This window comes from Eschrichtius robustus, chromosome 15, assembly GCF_028021215.1.
Source record: "Eschrichtius robustus isolate mEscRob2 chromosome 15, mEscRob2.pri, whole genome shotgun sequence".
Classification (NCBI taxonomy): domain Eukaryota; kingdom Metazoa; phylum Chordata; class Mammalia; order Artiodactyla; family Eschrichtiidae; genus Eschrichtius; species Eschrichtius robustus.
The window spans coordinates 95,366,600-95,387,286 of record NC_090838.1 but is presented as its reverse complement, the minus strand read 5'-3'; the positions used below and the strand labels follow the sequence as shown (position 1 = coordinate 95,387,286).

Sequence of the window (20,687 nt, the reverse complement as noted above, 5' to 3'; positions counted from 1 at the left end):
CAACACCCTAGTCTGTTTTCCATCCATGTAACTATAATTTAGAGAATGTTTTTGCTGTGGACTGAATGTCTGTGTCCCCAGAATTCATACTGACAGCCTAATCCCAAGGCAACGGGATCTGGAGATGGCCCTGTGGGGTGTCACCAGGGTCGAATGAGGTCATGAGGGAGGGGCGTTAATCCCCCAGGATGGGGTCAGAGACACCCAGGCGAGAAGACGGCCAGAGACAGCCGCCCACCAGCCAGGACGTGGGCCCCCAGCAGACAGCATCCGCTGGAGCCTTGATCTTGAGTTTCCCAGGCCCCAGAACCTTGAGAAACAAACCCTTCCTTAAGCCATGCAGCTATGGCATTTTTGTTACAGCAGCCGAGCTGACTAAGACAGCTGCATAGAGGGAATCACGCAGCCTGTGACCGTCTGAGACTGGCCTTTTTCACTCAGCAAATGCCCGTGAGACCCACCAAGTTGTCACATATGTGGATTGCCTGTTCTTTTCACTGCTGAGTAGTATTCTGTGGTTGTGCACACACCACAGCTTGTTTAACCATCACCCACTGGAGGACACTTCAGTAGCTTCCGGTTTGGGGCTGTTGTGAATCCAGCTGTGGGTAAGTTTCTGGGTGAATATAAGGTTTAATTTCTCTGGGATAAATGTTCCAGGGCGAGATTACTGAGTTGTATGAGAAGGGTACGTTTAGTTTTTTAAGAAACCGCCAAGCTGTTTTTTCTAGAGTGGTTGTACCACTGTACATGCCCACCAGCAAAGCATGAGAGATTCAACTCCTCCACATCCTCGCCAGCATTTGGTGTTATCATTATTTATTTTAGCTGTTCTAATAGGTGTGTAGTCCCAATTTTATTATGTATATGTATTAAATTCACATATACGCAGGTAAGTACAAAAAAGAAGTCAGAAATGTCACTCCACCAGATAATCGTACTGACAGAAGGGAAAAACAGTAATACATGTTATTTGGGAAAAAACTCAAACGCTACAGAGATGTATAGAATGAACAGTAAGGTGTCTTACTATTTACTTTGTGTTTGTCCTACTAATCTCAACTGTGCCTTTGACAGACTAAAGCGCTCACTAAAGAATGACTTAATTCTGATCACCAAGGCCGAGAGTTGAGGTTGCGATCAGGGCAAATCCGGTCTGTTGTGTGTTTTGTTTCCCTGGCGCCCTGAATGCAGCCAGGCTCGCCAATCTCTCCACAGACGGAGCCGCCAGAGGCTGTGCCTGGACAGGAAACGCGCACCGACCCTCCTCCCCACCAGCTACTAACTGTTCCACACCCTCCATGAGGTCCTTCTTCCCAGACTGTGCTGGAAACTTCGTACAGAGTCCCTCTGCTCTTGAAGGTCTGCTGTTTCGGGAACACTGTGCGAAGGCGAAGCAGGAGGAGACCCTCCTTTTTCCCTGTTTCCTCTCCCTCTAGCTGGAACCGCGCTGACGAGGGCGCACAGTCGCCCCAGAGACACCAACCTGCCACCGGAGTCCAAGCCCCAGGTGCCCTCTGCCCATCAGCACAAGGGCACCGCGGCAGAGGCGGAGGGGTAGACGAGGCTCCGTCTGCTTACATCTGCCGCATCTCATTTTTTCCTCCTTTCATTTTTTTAATCACCGAGGTGTAGCCTAACTGGGAGCTGGGTCGAGGGGCAGGCTGAGGTTTGAAGGGAGGAGACGGAAGAGCCGCGGCCCTTCATCACACATCTCCCCCTGCCGGCCTCGTCCCAGGAACTGGTTCTCCCAGAGAAGCTCTCAGGGCAGAGGGGTCCCTGTGCCTTCCACGCGCCCCTCACGCTCAAACAACACAGGAGCGAGAGGCGAGGCTGCAGGGCCGCCGGCTGGTGGGGAGGAGTGGACGGATGGTCGCCTCAGCCCCAAGGGCGTCCCGGGGGGGGCGGGTGGACGCCTGGCCTCGGCAGCCCTTCTGTTGGGGTCTCAGCTTCTTAAAAAGTAACTGCTCGAGTAACTTCCTTACATCACACGTGTCACATCTGAACACACGGAACTTCTGCTACGCGCTCACGATTCTACAGACCTAACCGGTACGTAAGAGGCGCCCACTCAGCACACAGGCACGTCCACGTGTGGCAGGAGCTGCCCGGGGATGCACGTGTTCCCTCCACCGCTCATGCAGGTGACGAGTGCGTCTCTCCCCGGGCCCTGGAGCCGAGGGCAGACCCGTGACTACACGGCATCCACTGGTCAGGGCACCACACGCCCAAAGGGTTGCACAGGACAGTCGGCTGGTCCCGCACGTCCCCATCCAGCCACGCGGAGTGGAGCTCAAAGACGCGTGTAATTTCTCCAAGAGGGCAAGGGGTAATCTGAGGCCAAGTTAACACCATTGCTCAATTTTCATAGTCAGGCATTTTGTTACTTTTAACCCATTTCTGGCACTTAATAATGTCACTCTTAGAAATGCAAACAATCCTTTTAGACTGTGACTGTAACCATGAGAAAAACATTTATCTGAACTCCCTTGACTGAAATCACTGCAGCCCATGCAGCGCAGCAAAACAGCCCTTGAAGCAGGTGCGAAGCTGTTGTATAAAACATCCCAAAGCCATTTTTTTCTGAACAGTGGGCCTGTAAGGTGGTTTCCTGGGTCCTGGGTTCCCAAAGGTTCTTCCCGAGAGTTTCCATCACCGGCTCAGGCCTCCTCCTCACCAAGGCTGACCTGGATCTCTGGGGGATCCCCCAGGACAGGCCTGGACCCCAGACGTCCATCCAGAGTGGAGAGACTTGTTGTATGCTGGGCAGTGGCTCAGTCCTTTAGGGCCACTGTAACCAAACACCACCGACCAGGTGGCTTATACACAACAGAAATTCATGTCTCACGGTCCTGGTGGCTGGAAGCCCGAGACCAAGGCACCAGCGCGGCCGTGTGCGGTGAGGACTCTCCCGTTCCCCTGGGTCCTGGCCGGCACCTCCTCGCTGAGCCCACACACAGCGCAGGGGCAGGGGCTCTGTGCGTCCGTTCACAAGACCTTCACCACCCCCCCCCCCGACCTCATCACCTCTTAACACCACATCGCGGGTTAGGACTTCTGTACGTGAATTGAGTGGGTGCGCAAACACTCAGACCAGAGCAGGCAGGACCTGGGACCCTGGCTGAGTGTGCTTGACTGCGTGTTAGATGCCAAACCACACACAGCACGTCTGCTGTTGAGCTGACCACTCCCGTGTCCTGCACAGAAGGCTTCAAGTCCATGGACCCAGCTAACGCCATGATTTCAGCCAGAACAAATTCCGCCCCTGAGGAAACACCCTGCCCAAGACAAATAACCTGCTCAGAGGCGACAGACCAAGAAAGGGCAGCTATTTCCACCAGCTCAAACACTGAGTGTAAGCCTGAGCATGGTTGGCAAAGTCAAAAACGCAACTTTTTAATAACTGGTACCTTTTAAATTCAAATTCCCTCAAATAGCAACAACTGAATTACATGCATCACTACCAAATATTTCTTCTACGTTTTAAAAAATTTTTTTATTGGAGTATCGCTGATTTCCAACGTTGTGTTAGTTTCAGGGGTACAGCAAAGTGAATCAGTTATACATATACATAGATCCACTGTTTTTTAGATTCTTTTCCCATATAGGTCATTACCAAGTACTGAGTAGAGTTTCCTGTGCTCTACAGTAGGTCCTCATCTACGTGGCTGAACATGTTGACCGACTGCCTGTAAAAAGCGGGCCCTGACATAGGAAACGTGCTGTTAATGCTGCCCCTGTCACACAGGCAGAGTCGCTGTGTGGATGTGACCCCAGCGCCTGGGAGGAGCTTCTCCAACCTCTATCCACAGGAACCCGGGGCGTGCAGAGTGTGGGGATGGCAAACCAGCTATTTTCACTGTTTCTCTATTTCACTCAAATGGAAAACCTACTCTGATTTTCCTCTCCTATTAAAACAAAACAATCGTGACATGCAGTAAAGATAGCGGTGCTGGAAAGGTCCTTCTCACACCCCCGTCCTGCACAAATGCCCCATTCCCTCCAACAGACAGGAGAGACAGGGCACTGCTGCTACCAGGACGTCTGCCCCGTCCGTTAAACTGTTCCCAGCTCCTGGCTGCAGAGAAGGAAATCATCCACCACGAGGGGCCAGAGAGAAGAGACTCGGCTGCACACCTCCTCCAACCCAGTGGAAATGAGGGAGCTGCACACCTGTCACCTGCTGTGCAGGCCCAGCCTGGGCAGCAGGGGGACGGGGAAGCGTGGAAGGCGACTTCACACACGGAGGTCTGGGGAAGTCACTCTGGCTTATACACAAGTTAACTCAAACTTTATGCCCGTGTGTGGCCTATCAAGCATACGCCGTACGTCTGCTTTCATTATTAAAGAAAAGTGCGCAGTGACCAGAAGTAAAGAGCGTCCTTGTTAATATAAAGATGAAATGCCCCCCTTCCCGGGACGCCAGCGCTGGCCCTCCCTGGATGATAAGCCTCCCTCCCCAGGTGCCAAGGCCACGCTGACTCACTGCGTACGTGCTGGTCTGTTGTTTTTAAACCTTGAAGGAATGCATCCCTGGCTTGTTTAATGTTCTTTGTTCTGATGAAATATAAAACTGTGCTGGGGCTTCCCTGGTGGCGCAGTGGTTGAGAATCTGCCTGCCAATGCAGGGGACACGGGTTCGAGCCCTAGTCTGGGAAGATCCCACATGCCGCGGAGCAACTAGGCCCGTGAGCCACAACTACTGAGCCTGCGCGTCTGGAGCCTGTGCTCCGCAATAAGAGAGGCCGCGATGGTGAGAGGCCCGTGCACCGCGATGAAGAGTGGCCCCCGCTTGCCGCAACTAGAGAAAGCCCTCGCACAGAAACAAAGACCCAACACAGCCATAACTAAATAAATAAAATTAAAAAAAAAAAAAATTGTGCTGAAAACCCTGCTTCTCCAGAGCAGTTCCTCAGAGTTACCTGAGAGGCTGTCTTCCGGGCTAGAGTCCTCCCAGTTTGGCTCAGAAAAACGCCCCAAACTCCTTTCTATTCCTGTTCTAGATTGTTTATTGATTACTTCCATCAACAGGAGCAAAAGGCAAAATCTTTAATAGCAGAAAACTGGCGAATGATGTGTGCAGCGGGCAGCCCCGCGTGCAGGGACATGGGGCACCGGGACAGCAGGGCCCGACTGCACGGCTTTGTGGGGTGAGCTAGACTCCCCGACCCCGTCGGCCCACACACGGTGCAGCTTGCTACAGAAAGTGTACAAAAGGCAGAGAAGACTCACCACATTCCTGCCACACACAGAGGTCTGGGGAAGTCTTTGTATCTTTATATGAAGAAGGACTTGACTTCTGTCAGTGTGCACTTTTCTTTACTAATTAAAGCAGGTGTACGGCGTATGCCTGATAGGCCACAAACAGGCGTAAAACCTGAGTTAACTCGTGTATAAGCCAGAGGGACGTCCCCAGACCTCCGTGTGTGGAGACAGCCTGATAACACCCAATCCCTTTTCTTGTCAAAATGCACACACACTCGAGAGGGCTGTTGCCACGTGGTTGTTTACAATCGCCTTTACTGGTGACGATCAAATGTTCCCAGCACTGAGGACACCACCCAAGCGGACAGGGACACTCCAGGCCCTTTTCTCCCGAGCTTTCCCGGAGCTTCCGGCCCTCTGAGGCCCGCCCGGCGCTCAGATCCTCCTGTGAAGCTCCTCTGACATTCCGCCTGTGCTGACCTGCGGGCCCGGGAGCCGCGGGATCTGGGAAGATCTAGCCCTGCTCCACCCTGGAGAGGGACCGGCGCCGCACGGAGACACTCCGCCACTGGCCCCGTCAGGCTCCCCCATCTCCCAAGAGCTGGACCAGCCCCGTGTGCAGTCGCAGGGGACGGGATGGGCCAGCTGGTGGGCAGACTGCCGCCCTCCCCCGGGACTGGATGACTCCATCTAAGGGTCTCACTCACCACCTCAGCCTGGTTTCATCCCCTCAGTAAAGAAACTGCCCCCACCCCCCGAACTGTCATCACGGCTGGAATCTGGAACTGGGCTCCCAGGTTCCCTCCCACTGGGTCCCCACGGTCACTCAAACAAGCAGGGTTCGGTCAGCTTGAAGAACATGCTCAGAATTCCTCTTACAGGCTGGGCTGTTTTCTCTGCGTGTTTAGCCGTCTCCGTGGGAAAACGCCCCTGGAGCAGCCCTCCACTCTCGGGTCACTTCTCCCTGGCGCTCATACTGTGATCCACAAACACACCGTCTCACCCCGAAACATCCTTTTTATGGGATCTATTGTGTCCTGACCAAAACAGACAAACTTGAGAGGGTCTCGTATTTCAAATACAAAAGGGCAGCATTTTTAGCAAGAGTGTGGACTTCAGAGGAAATCCCTGCAGTGTGTCCACGAGCCCTTCCACGGCCATGGGGGCCACCGGCGCCACTTGCTTTCTGGCTCTCCGTTAGGTCCTTATTTTAGTTCTGACTCAGCCGGGACGGCTCCCTGAAAGCTGACCTTCAGCAGGCCTTCGGGGGAGGAAGCCAGCCCAGTTATCTTGTGACCGTGATGGAGCTAATTGTGAGGTCGGCCCTCCTCAAGGAAAAAAAAACCCTGAGAATTTCAGGACAAAGGACAGAAAGAAACATTTCATTCAAGTGAAAACAACCCTTTCAAATTTTAATCTACATGTCTCACTGCTTTTCTTTTAAACAAAGAACATGTTTTCATGTATGTTTTAGCACATTAAGCAACATTTGAAAAATATCAGACAAGATAAAGTGGGGGAACTGCAAAATCCGTGTTTTTTTGATAACTTTAAAAAGCTTTCTTTTCTTTCATTCACTTCACATTTCACGAGGTGTGCACAGCAAGGCTGGAGTCTTAGATGTTTCAGCTGCGGAGCCTTAGATGCCCCCGCGGGACCGTCGGAGGACGTGAGGGGCCCGAACAGTGGTGTCCGGCACCGGCCCGCGTCTCTCCGTGGGCCCACGTGTGTCCCGCGTGTCCCCCTCTTCTGGTCCGCCCGGCACCCCTCCCCGCACCGGGTGATCTGGGTTTCTGAAGGCCGTTCCGCAGGCTGAGGGAGAAAGCTCTCGGCCAGTCCCCTGGCTTTTCTCAGGGGGAGGGGGTCTGCGTGTCTGGAGGAGCGGTGGTCACGCCCGACCCGACCCGACCTCAGGCAGGCCCGCTGGCTCAACAGCATCACTCGGGTCTCTGCTCCGACCCGGTCCGGGCGCTGGGCCAGGCGGACATCCCACCAGCCGGCTCCCGGCTCCCTCTGCGGGCTCAGATCCTGCCCCTTCTTCCCGGCCCTGGGCCCCCAAGCCCTGCGCCCAGTGGGATCCCTGCTGCAGCCCCTCTTCCCAAGCCCGTTAGAGTTAGGAACTTCATCGTTGCAGCGAACCTTCCTCCTTCTAATCTCTGTGTGGGTTTCCCCTCCTGATTGGACCCAGATCGAGGCACGAGGCCATGCTCAGACCCCAGGGCCCGGATCCAGTGACAGGCACGGGGCTCACTCAGCAGCTGGAAACATCCACACCTACACGTGAAACTGGGCAGGGTGGCGGGTCACGTGATGAAATCGCTGGGAGTCCAGGTCAGCTCCCACCCGTGCCCCGAGGAGCGGTCCCTCTGCCCCTCCCGTGCCGTCCTCTCCCATCCCGCGCCGTGTCTGTCCTGCCCCCCTCCCTCCCGCCTCAGCCACAAACTTCCCAGGAAGGTGTGGAAGGAAAGGTCTGTGCAGGGGAAGCTCCGGAGCTCACGGCAGCGCCTGCGCTGCGTCTTTCACATTTAATTACTTAAATGATATAAAAGCAACCTTAAGCCTTCCTGACTGCGGGGCTCCAGTTCTCTCGTAAGTGGAGCAGATGGGGGGTGGGAGGGTTTCCATGCAGGCGGCCACGTGCACCTGCCCCATCCTGGGTCCACACCAAGCACGGCAAAGCGCAAACCAGAACAATCTCTCGTCATGGCATAAAGGAAAGCAAATTTGCCATCAGAACTAGCCTGGCCCAGGTCACATGACTAAGCTGGGAAAAGAGAAAGAACAAAATAATCGAGTTTTCAAAGAGCTCAGTCTACTAAGAAAGTCCATCAAGAGACGGATGCTGAGAATAGTGCAAACAAACGAAGAGAACCACGTGGACGTAGTAAGAGTAAGAGCGGCTGGCCCTCCAGCGATGAGTCTGCGAGGCTGCACCACACGTGGACTTAGTTCTATCAAGAGCGTGCCACGGATGGGAATGCTCTAAACCACGGAGACAGAGGACCAGGATTATTTCACGGGACCGTTTTCTCCTTTCAGATTCAGAAGAGAATTCTGTATTCAAAGGATAAATTTTAAAAACCCACCAGATCAATTACTAAGGGTAAGACGCTGGCAAAAGTGACAGGACAGAAAAACAAGAACAGCTCTCAAGGACAAAATCCACACCTTACGTTGCCGTCATGGTAAAAACACTGAGTCAGACGGATGGCTGAGCACCTTCAGCACGGAGTGGGGCGGGGACGGGGCATCACCTGGGCGGTCACCACCTGGGCACAGGCCGGAAGACAACGGCATGAAGGCTCAGGGGGCGACGTCCACGTTTCCTCATCCAGAAGGCAGTCTGTACACTCGCTGTGCAGGCGTAGATGGTGCCGAGGTGAACTGCTTATTCACGGAGACCTGCACGAGCCCGGCTACCTTCCCTCCCCCGTCTGACGTTCCCCATGGACTTGGATGCCTGAGCACTGGTCCTGAGCCCCGAGGCTGCATCCGGGCTCACGCACCTACCTGGGCTCATGCACCTGGGCCCATGCACAGCTCTGGAAGCTCCTTCTCAGCCTGACTCAGTTTCTCTGGACCACCCGCGTTCCCCTGCCGTCCTCACAGCTGAGGAGGCCACAGGCTTTGCTGCAGCCTGACCACCCTTCCCTTCATCCTGTGCCCTGAGGTCGGGCCCCACCCGTCCAGGAGCAGACTGTCCAGAACCATGGACCCTGAGCCTCTGGGGCTCCCGCCTGGTCCTGCAGGCCCAAGACCTTGGCTCCAGCACCTCACCGCCGACGAGGCGTCTTTAGGGACAGAAGCAGCTTAGGCGGCAGCACTGAGCTCCAGCCGGGACGCTTCGGTCCAGCTCCGGGACCTCGGCCAGGGTGCCTGCCGGGGGGTCTCCCAGCCTCCCGCCCCCCGCCCCTGAGCCCGGCTCTTCTATCTGCCCATTTCTGTCAATTCTGTGAGCAACCTGAACTCTTTCCAATAAAATTCTTTCCTGCCTCAGCCAGCCAGAGCCTGCTACTGTCACTGCCCCCCAACCAGAACCAAGACTGATGAGGTGACGTGGGCCAGTGACGGGGGGGTCAGACTCTGGGCTGCGAGGGCTCGGCGAGAAGAGACCAAAGTCACAGCGTTTCTGGGACCGTCTATCACCGAGGGCAGGGGGAAAGGTCAAAGAGGCTCGGGGAAGAGGGCCCTTGAGGGGCCGGGCAAGACCCACGGGGGCGGGGGGCAGGGGGTGACCCCCAGGGATGCGGGAAGCAGTTACACCGACGCAAGGGAGGAACCGCGCACTGGCTGCATAACATCCCTGCAAACCTGAACGTGTCCCCACATGAAGTTCATCTGCACAAATACGAGGGGGACAGAGAGAGAAATCTTACACCATTGAGCTTCGGTGGTTTCAGGAAAGCAGGTGAGGTGAAGAAAACCAATGATGGGGGAGGTTTCAAATAGTTACAATAACGAGGGTGATAGAAAAATCAATAAAAGAAGACGACTGCCCAGCGGTAACCAGGAAGAAGGTGAGGCTGTAAGGACAGAAATCTGTCTTATAACACTTGTTCACCCAGCAATCAGAGTCTAGGAGTTACGTGAATTGGGAATCGGTCCAGGGAATAACTGGCCCGGGAACGTGGCCATGAGGTGTGTAGGGCACTAAATGGCCCAAGGAGGCTGGCAGACTGGCCAGGGCAGAGGGTGTTGGGGCCAGAGGTCTGGACGGCCTCGTGGATCGAGGCTGCTGTCACAGCGGGGAAGCCACTCGACGGGGTGGCCCTGCATCAGGACGTGTGATGGGCCCCGCAGGGCCGTGCTGCTGTCAGGGGGACACGAGGAACCACGAAGCCGACGGCAAGGTACCAGGACCTTCATTTATTCCTGCAACTCAGCAACCCTGTACTGAGTATTAGCAAGAAGCCACCGTGATGGAAAACCTGGTCCCCGCACCTCTGTGCCCTCAGACGGCTCGCACTTCAGCAGAGCCGGGACGCCCGCCCGCCTGGCGGGGACGGTGACAGGGGCTCCCGGGCGCATGAGGGCATGCGGGTGGGGCGGCCGCGAGCCCCAGCACCCCCGCACCAACCGGGCGAAGGAGGGGTCAACCACGGACGTGGGAGAATGGCCGCGACTTTGCGGCGTCCTGTCTGCAGACGTCCGCTTCTTTCCTGGGTCTCCTTTGCTTTCATTCAGCAAGTGTTTACCTACGCCCGGCTGTGAAGTAATAAATGGAGCTAGAAGTCGGGGACGAGAGGAGCAGGACGGAAGGAAATGATGCGCCCGGGAGGCCAAGGCACCGTGACGACGACAGAGGCAGAGCCACAGGCTCCGGACCAAGAGGAGCCCAGGCTGACTTGACAGCACAGCTGGTGGGCACGTGGGTCTCATCTCCCTGCACTGCACCCACTGCCTCTCCTCCGGGACCCCCTGCGGCAGCCCTGGGGCGGCCACCTCCAGGCGCCCCCAAAGACTCCCTGCGGAGCCTTCTGACGAGGTCCTGACTCCTGAGTGTCCAGTTTCGCAGGAATCCTGCTCTGTCAGCCTGGCCAGAATCCCCTACCTGCAGATCAGATGGCCCTCTGTACCTGACCGGTTCCTCGGCCTCCACCCCGCCCCCAGGCGACGTCTGATGTCCTGGCCTGTCTTCAGCAGGAATCCTGGGAGGTCGGTTTAGCCAGAATCCCTCCACCCAGATGTTCCCTCTCAGTAACTTTCCATCCGCTGACCCCCGGCCTGCTCCTTCGCTGTGAATCCCCCGTTTTCCTTGGTGGATTCGGAGTTGAGCCCCGTCTCTCTGCCCCACTGCAGGGGTCCCTACATTCATCCTGGTGGTCCTTCCTGTTCTCTACCAGGCGTCATGAGTATTTCGTCTTTGACAGTATTAGCACCTGTGTGTAACGGCTCCCTCCCCGGTGTGGGCTGGACTCGCTGAAGGGCTCCTGATGAAGACAATTCAGTAGAGGTGGTCGGCAGTCATTTCTGGAATTAGGCTACAAAATGCTCTGGGGCCACTCTAGCCCATTCCAGCCTCGAGAAGAGGCAGCCCTGACTCAGAGACCCTCAGCCAGAGGCGCTGGCCTGAGCTGAACCCGGATTCCTGACCCACAGCAACCGGGAGATAACCAACGACGGTGATTACAGGCCTGCCGTCAGCAAATCTGTGCCCACAGGTCAGATCTGGCTCCCTGGCTGCTTTTATTAAGTTTAGCAACACATTCACTCACATGTTCCACGGCCCGTGTTCACACTACAACCGCAGGCCGAGCAGTTGTGACACTGACAGAGGCCTACAAAAGCCTGAAACATTTATTATCTGGCCCTTTACAGAAAGTCTGCCAACTCCCACTGCCGCTAAGTGCTGGGTAATCTGTTTCTCACAATAGAGGATTAACACACTTGCTCCTGCAGTGCTATGGGCCTCCCTCCAGCGATGCAGGGTCTTTAAGTATCTCGCTGTTGTCTGTTGTCCACACACAAGAACTTCTATGTTAGCAGATAATGAATGTTTCAACCAGCCTCACATCCCTGGCACGTGGCAGGACCTTAGCAAATGCAGACTGAACCACAAACGCCTAATGCAGAAAACCCATAACCTGACAATATATCCTTTAAATAAAGCACGACATTAAATCAAGAAGAGCCAAAACTGCAATTTGTGTTGAAGAGCTGATATTTCCGGTTGAGTCCATTTTAAAAGGCATTTGTTGACTGCCACACAAAGAATGATTCCATATCCAGGAAAATTTTTGATCTTTTAGATTGGCTATACTTTTATAAAACCTCGTTGTTTAAAATACCCATAACATCAGTTTATCTCCAATACTTCCAAGATGACTAACATTAGCTTTTACCATGAAACAAAGAATGTATTTCCTTGCACCTGGAAATGTTATTGAAATTTTCCAGAAAGGCTTATTTTTTTTTCTTTTCTTTTTTTTTAGTTCCCCAACCAGGGATGGAACCCGGGCCCTCAGCAGTGAAAGCGCGGAGCCCTAATCACTCCTGGAGGTCCAGTGGTTAGCACTCTGCGCTTTCACTGCCGAGGGCTCGGGTTCCATCCTCGGTTGGGGAACTAAACTAAGATCCCGCATGCTGCAAGGTGCGGCAAAAAAAGAAAGAAGCAAAATTTTCCAAACCACTGCAGAATTTCTGTTTTGTCCCAGTTTTGTCTGTCTGTTAGAACTGAGAACTAAAGTTGGCAGCAGACACGCTCAGACATAAGCAAACATCCTCTGTGCCCCGACGCCTGGTCAATTCCTACGCTGTCCGTTCCCCCACATCCTGATGCCAGGGCAGGAGGACAAATGTTTTAGGTAAAAGGCTGGACATTCTTATAATGCTTAGTTTTAAGTAATATATTCATTATGACACAAAAATATAATAGTTTTAGCTTTCTTAACCTAGATAGTTTCTCTGGCAAACATGTATGAATTATCTGCGAGGCAGAAAAATTCCATTTTTGTTTCAACGGGCATCACAGGAGGTCACCCCTGGTAAATTTTTAACTTTTAAGATACGATCAAGCGTATTCAGACCTTCCAGGTAAGAAACCTTACCCTAAAACCTAAGTGAGGCTTCAGTGTGTAGTTAAGAGCGTAAGACACACGGGGAAGGAACAGCCCCGGCTCAACTCCCGAATTACCAGCCACGGGTCTCCAGGGCCCTTTTCCTTTCTTGTGAACTGCACAGTAGCCCTGTGAGGACTCAGCACAGCCAGAAAAGCAGTAAAGGGCAAGAGAGGCCAAGCTGGTGTAAAGAAAGAATTAATGATTTTACATTTATATGGAACATATTTATTAATAATCTTATTCACTGTGGGTTTGGGAAAGATTTCCTAAATAGGACACAAAAAGCACAAACTTTATATAAAGAAAAAGATCAATAAACTATCAAAATGAAAAAAAAAAAGCTTTTGCTTGTCAACAGACATTTATAAAAATGAGAAGACAAACCGAAGACTGGGAGGAGACATTTGCAAAATATGTAGCTGACAAAGGGCTTGTATCTAGAATATATGAAGCACTGTTTCAACTAAATACTATAAGAAATAACCCAGTAAAAGTTGGGCAAAAACCTGAATGGTAAATTTGCCAAAGAAGATACAGGAATTGCAAATAAGCACAAGAAATGATACTCAGCTTCGTGAGTCATGAGGGAAATGCAAACAAAACCACAAGGAGATAGCAGTACACTCCCCCGAAAGGCCAGAACTGGAAAACATCAACCGTGCCAAGTGTGGCTGAGGATGTGGAGAAAACGGACCCTCAGACGCTGCCGGTGGGAACACGAAATGGTACAGCCTCTTTGGAAAACCGTTTAGCCGTTTCTCCAGATATTAAGTGTGTGCCCACCAAACAACCCCACCATTCCACCCAAGAGAAATGAAAGCACAGGACTTGTATGCGAATGTTCACGCAGCTTCATCTGAAACGGCCAAGAGCTGGGCACCACTCAACGGCAAACAACAAACGCACTAAATCCATAAGCGGAAGGTGACTCAGCAGTAAAATGAATGATACTGACTCCTGCACCACGGACAAGTCTTAAAATAACGATGCTGAGTTAAAGGAGCCTAAAGAAAACAAAGGGTACGTGACCGAATGGTTCTATTTATACACAACTCCAGAAAATGCAAGAGCATCCAGAGCGACCAGCTGCCTAGGGATGTGGGAGGGCTACAAATGCAGGCAGGGACTTGAGGATGAGGAGGATGCGTGTGACCTTGACTTTGTGTACGTGTCAACAATGACCAAGCTGCACATTAAACTGTGCATCTACTGAGGCCCATTCGTTTCACCTCAATAAAGCTGTTTCTAAAAAACTGCACACTGGAATGATCTTTAACCTTTGAAAAAACCACTGCTGTGGGTGGGATTCTGTCCCCTAAAAAGACGTGTTGCCTGGTGGCGCAGTGGTTAAGAATCCGCCTGCCAATGCAGGGGACATGGGTTCGAGCCCTGGTCCGGGAAGATCCCACATGCCGCAGAGCGACTAAACCCGTGTGCCACAACTACTGAGCCTGCACTCTAGAGCCCGTGAGCCACAACTACTGAGCCCATGTACCACAACTACTGAGCCCGCATGCTGCAACTACTGAAGCCCGCACGCCTAGAGCCCGTGCTCCGCAACAAGAAAAGCCACCGCAATGAGAAGCCCGTGCACCGCAACAAAGAACAGCCCCTGCTCACCGCAACTAGGGAAAGCCTGCGCGCAGCAACAAAGACCCAATGCAGCCAAAAAATAAAATAAATTAATTAAAAAAATTTTTTTTTTTTAAATAAGAAAGCTGCAGTGTATCATGCAGACACCATTGTTAGGGCTCCTACTACAAAAGACATGTTGAAGTCCTGACCCTGGTACCTGTGAACATGACCTTACTGGAACTGGAGTCTCTGCAGATGTAATTAAGGCACAAGCTGAGGTCACACTGGAGCAGGTGGGCCCAACTCCCATGTGACTGGTGTCCTTACAAGAGGAGACACACATACAGAGGAGGACGCCACATGGAGACAGAGCCACGTGAGAGAGGCCAGTGTCGGGTGATGCCCCACAAGCTGGACACACAGCCCTGCAGCTGACATCAGAGGCACGAGGAGAGCTGCCACGCTGATTTCTGACCCCGAGTCTCCAGAACTGAGAGACCAAACATCTCTGCCGTCTGAAGCCTCCCAGGGTGTGGTACTTGTTACCACAGCTCTAAGAAGCTAATGCAACCACTGTTTCATATTAATTCATAATTCATAATATTAATTTCATAATTCATATTAATTAACTTAATGATTGTTTCTAAAAGTAGATTTTATGTAAGAGAATATTTGTCTATAAAGTCTGTTTTCATCACAGAATGGCCACTGGGTCGCACAGATACACAATTAAGTGGCTGTGTTTCCAAGATATATAAATACATATAAAATAAATAGCACTGTTTCATTTTAATAGCATCTCTCCAAAGTACTATAAAGCACACGTTTTAGCCAATTGTAATTTTTTTTGTTTTTATAAGTGATTTATAACTGATACATCAAGTTTTGTTTTTCTTCTAACCTACAGAAAAGCAATTTATAATGATTAACATCTTGGCATTTAATTGCCATAGTAAATCATTTAGAAAACTTTATGTGAGTGACAGCAAATTTACAAATTGACTCTGCTGAGGCCAAGGTTCTCTCCCAAGGGTCTCTGAGCAGCACAGAGACACAGAACAGGACCTTCAACCCTTCAACCGTCCCTTTAACACACACTAACTTTAAGCATTAATACTATTTTTAATTTCAGCATATACCTCCTCAACTGTATGGAAATACTTTAGGTGACTGAGAGGAAAACATTTCCCTTCAAAAAATAAGCCTCCCAAAACCACTGAAGAAGGAAAACCGGAAGGTCACGGTCCATCCTTTGGTAGATACATCCCTCTGTGTGGGACATCAGAGGGATGGACATCAATTTAACTTACTCTCTCAGAGTCAAAGGGGTTTAACCTGGAATAAAGGAGGCACTTCGAAGCCAGTGTGCTTTCATTCCTTCAGGGAGGAGCAGACCCTGGGCAGGGATGGCTACCAGGCCCTGGGGTGGACGGTGGGGCCTGTGGCTTGGATTCAATTAAGGGGGGGCGGTGAGAAGGGTGAGGAAGGGGTGCCTGTAAAACCTGTTATTCCAACAGGGACACTTGTGTGTTACACATTTTTTACAGTGAGATAATACTGGACACGTAACGTGCGAGTCTGAGGTGCACGGCTGCTGGTTTGACATGCTTAGTGTTGCTGTATTATCACCCTGGAGCATCAGTGACACCTCCGTCACGCCACGTGGCACAGCCCTGCTGACTGGCGTCACCGTGCCGTGTGGCAGGCCTCCCTCCAGAGCTTGTTCATCCTCTAGTTGCAAGTCTGTGCCTTAAAACACCCCTCCCCAGGCCTCCACTCCCTGCGCCTGGACCCCCTTCCACTCTGGTTTTAGATTCTGCATATAAGACAGAGAACACGCTGTCTGTCTTTCCCTGTCCGCCTCATTCACTTGGCACTGTCAGAGCCCATCCTTGCTGTCCGGACTGGCTGGATTTCCTTCATTCTCACGGCTGAATAGCACTCCAGTGCACGTGCGGGTGTGTATGTGCGCGCGCGCGCGCGTGTGTGTGTGTGTTTGTGAGAATTACACCCTTAAACACATACGAGAAGGCGCTACTACCTTTCAAAAACCAACACTGGCCAGCTGACACCTCCTTGGACCAAAGAGAAGAAATACTTGCTATCGGTTGAGCTCACTGTTGGGAAGATTAAGTGTGCTCTTGCTGAACCGTTAAATGAGGACAGACAAAATGGCCAAGCTGCAGTTTTATCCCTCTAATAGATGATGTTTCTAAAACTAAAATACAGACGCTGGTTTTTCAGTCAAAAGATGGGTCCCCCAGATGATCGGCAAACAGCAGACAGGTTTGAAGGAAACGCTCCCCCAGCCCACCCCGGGCACCAGGACGGCCCAGTTCCCACCCGACAGGACGCTGAACCAAGGCCGGGAGCTGGGCCCCTTCACGGCCTGGGTCCTTCTCCCCCTTTCGGGACTGAGTTAAGAACAGAACCACGGAAGTTCTCACCACAGCGCCTGGCCCCCAGCAAGGGCTCAGTCAGCATGGGGGCCTGATCCGTGTTCCCTACTCTTAACCAAGCAAAGGCATCCTGCTGCTGGAAAATGACGCCATCCCAGATCTAGAAGGACAGGAGATCCAAAGCCTTCCTTAACCGCCATAAAGTAAAGGTTACTTCTGTCTGCACCCCCTTCCTGGTCCTGGTAACCCAGCTCCACCAGGAAAAGCGCAGGAAAGCAGAGCACAAGCGAGTCCTCCCCAGTGGACCTCACAGAGGGGCCCAAATGCCAGCCGCCTCATCTGATCCCCCTTTGTTTCATGCAGGCGGGGGGAGGAGGGGGGCACAACTGAAGGAACAAGAGGGGAGGACCCAAGGGTCCTTGATCTGAGCTCGAGACCAGGGGGCGACTGCAGAGCCGGAGGCCAGACCCGTCTTTGTGGCCACAGCTCAGCTCGGGCACCATGGCAAGAACCCACCAGAGACCACGTGTACTAATACGCCTGCTGTATGTCAATAAAACTTTATTTGTGGACACTGAGTTTCATGTAATTTTCCTATGTCATGAAATATTTTTTTCCTTTTTCTCAACCATTTGAAAAATATAAAATCCATCCTGAGCTCGTGGGCCACCTAAAGGTCATAATTCGCCAGCCCCTGGTCCTGCATTAAACTTCCTTTCTGAGCCGGCTGGCAAAGACTTGATTCTGAGATGTCCCCAGTTAGTTATAGACCCCATGTGTCTGAGGCAGAGCCAAGGTGACTCTGAGAATTTTTAACAGGGGGGTGGGGGGGGAGGGGCGGTGGATCGCACAGGTGTGTTTTTCATTCAGGTTTCCTCAAAAAAAAAAAAAAAACTGTGTTTGGGTGCAGCACAATTTAAGAGGGAGAATAAATAGCTAAGGAGTAAATACACACACACACACACACACACACACACACACACGGGTATATCTTGGATGGTATTTTCAGGCATCAGGCACTTTAGGGAAAAGGGTCCATGCCCGGGAAGGTACGAGGAACAGCTTCCGAGCCCACGGGGCAGGACAAGAGCTTCACTGAATGAACCCACGGCCAGAGCAGGAGGTCAGAAGTCCTGTCCCCGAATGAGGAGGTGGCACCAACGCTACCCGCACGCAGAGTCCTCAGGTCCACCTCCACGGAGGAAGGTGACGTCTAGGGGTCTCTCAGGCATGTCAGATTCCAGCCACACTTAAGGACATGTTCTCGAGCTAAGAGGCTCCTGTCACACAACTTTTTCCTGTTAGGACAAAGTCTAAACGAGATGAACCGCCTGCCGTGACTCAGCCCTCAGGTGTGGAGGCTGACGGTCTGCTGTACAAAGCAAGGAAAGCACGTTTCAGGCTGTACTGGATACTCTGAAATAAAAATCGATACAGGCAGCGTTCTGTTCTAAACAGTTTGGAGTTTGAAGCCGGAAGCAGTTTCACCAACTCTTTTTAAATTTTTTTTTTTTTTTGGCTGCGTTGGGTCTTCGTTGCTGTGCGCGGGCTTTCTCTAGTTGCGGCGAGTGGGGGCTACTCTTGGTTGCGGTGCGCGGGCTTCTCATTGCAGTGGCTTCTCTTGTTGTGGAGCACGGGCTCTAGGCGCACAGGCTTCAGTACTTGTAGCGTGTGGGCTTCAGCAGTTGTGGCTCACTGGCTCTAGAGCGCAGGCTCAGTAGTTGTGGCGCACGGGCTGAGTTGCTCCGCGGCATGTGGGATCTTCCCAGACCAGGGCTTGAACCCGTGTCCCCTGCATTGGCAGGTGGATTCTTAACCACTGTGCCACCAGGGAAGTCCTTCACTAACTCTTATGTGCTCTTTAAATACTTGTGTTCTGTTTCAGAGCACAGTCTTCAATTTAAATGTAAACATGTTTTCTGGCAGTGAGCACAGCCCTGTTAGTCTCTGATGGTTTTTCTGCCGGAATCCATAAACGTGCTGAGAAAATGGTGTGTGAGTGAGGGGGTCAGAGTGGCAGTGGGTTTGTGCTACTTCGAGGTGCCCAATGTCACAGGTGCTCAGTCCAGCGACAGCTCCTGGGAGGAACACCTGCAGGTGACCCTCCAGGGCCCAGACGCCAGTGTCCCTGGGGCAGCCCTGAGTCTAATGTGGCCCAGCCTCGACGTGGCACACAGTAGGAGATGGATGAACAGTAGCCGAGTGAGTAATGCACGCGGTACCCTTCACCACATGACAACGCCTGCCATCAAGCTGGTGGCGAGGGTTTGATGAGATAATAAACGACACTCAATAGCAGTAGTGATTTTTATCCTCCTTTTAAAGAGGAGCCACCTGAGTCCATCAAGGTTATCTGCCTGACCCAGCGGCCTGAACTGGGCGTGTCTAACCTCAAAGTCACCCCTCCAGCTTCTATTACCTGAGGAACCCAATTTCATACTAAAAACAGGCTTCCTATAAAACTAGGCAAAAACCCTGACTCTCTAAATGGATAAAAGGCTCTTTTCCTGGCTGAGCTCGAAGTCCTAAAATAAGTAAATGGTCACTTCTCTGAACCCGGGGACAGAGACATGGCAGAAGCCTAAGCCCCTTCTAATCACCAGGGGACAATACAGCAGAAAAAGTGGGAAAATGGCTCCTCAACCCAAGGCAACAAGCAATACACCTTAAGAATGAGTCTTCCTTCTGTAATTTAAACTCGAGACAAAACAAAACAACCTAGTTGTTTCAAAGGCTATTATGACTATATAGATAACCACCCCCTCGGACATAACAGGTAATCTCATTCATGGGTACTTCTGCCACTGTCTGAAAATAAGTGAAAGTTGGCTGGTCTTGAATGTCATTTTACATATCTTATTTCTTTTAAAGTGAATTCCTTAGGACCCCGAATCTGAAATTAAAACTACTTTTGGTAAGTTTTCACTCTTGGATCAAGAGCAGATTGGAGGCAATTTCAGGGGTCACGTCCACCCGTGCCCATCTGGTCAAGCAAGAGGGGGCTCAGTATTCTCACTAACCTCATACTTAAAATTTACAAGTCAAACTCTGAAGTTTTAAAATTCTGTTTAATCCGGTCAATTCCAAGTTAATACATTAATTGTAGCTAAGAGACACCCGACGTGGTAGGGAATAAATTCTAATAGTGTAAGTATCAGTACCAGCCAGAGTCAAAAATTTTCAAATAAACATCTCCCTCCCAAAGTACTGTTCCTGTAGTAAATTTGTAGACAAATTTAACATAAGTTTAAAGAGCTTCCTTGTCAATTTTTTCCTGTTAAGTTTAAATAATTTAAAATAAACTCTAAAAGTGAATTTATAGGAGAAATATACATAGAGAGAGGATATAACTATTATATACTCTCTCTCTATATAAAACGTATCTATTTCTCTCACCACCTGAGTGGAACATTCAAACGCGTGGATCAAGTGTCCACAAAGGCACTGAGGTGCCACCCAGCATGCGAGAGCCGGGAGGAGGGTCCCTGCAGCCTGCTGTCAGCTCAGGGTCCCCACCCCTCGCGGCAAACACAGCAGTTTAAGCAAGAGCTCAATGCGCAGGGGCTGCTCAGGACCTGTAACCTAAAAAAAATTCAACAGTGGTAAGAAAAGCTAACACCGTGTCGTTTTAGGCCAATTAACGGTGGAAACAGACAACCCCTAACCTTTTCAGTTAGAAAGGTCTCCCTCCCTCCCAGGTTACGTTCAAAAGTTGCCCTGCCTTCCTCTGTGAAATCCATGTCAATACCGAAGAACACCCTGCCGCCCACCCAAGACACCACCCGCGACCCTCACCGTCAGAACGCAGAGAAAAATCCCTCTGAAACGCGCCCTGAGAAGCCAAAGCGATGTGCCTTCCGCCAGCGGCGGGCAGGTCTAACCCTCCCTCTGCGAGCCTCGCCCCTGGGGGTGTAGCGAGGCTGCGGGGCTGGGGAGCCGGCGCCAGGGG

General features: G+C 51.8%; 1 protein-coding gene across 3 annotated transcripts in view; it reads right to left on the bottom strand.

Annotated features, from left to right (window-relative positions):
• LIMS1 (LIM zinc finger domain containing 1) overlaps positions 1–20,687 on the bottom strand; it is a 103,399-nt gene that overhangs the window by 23,930 nt on the left and 58,782 nt on the right. The window lies entirely within an intron of this gene.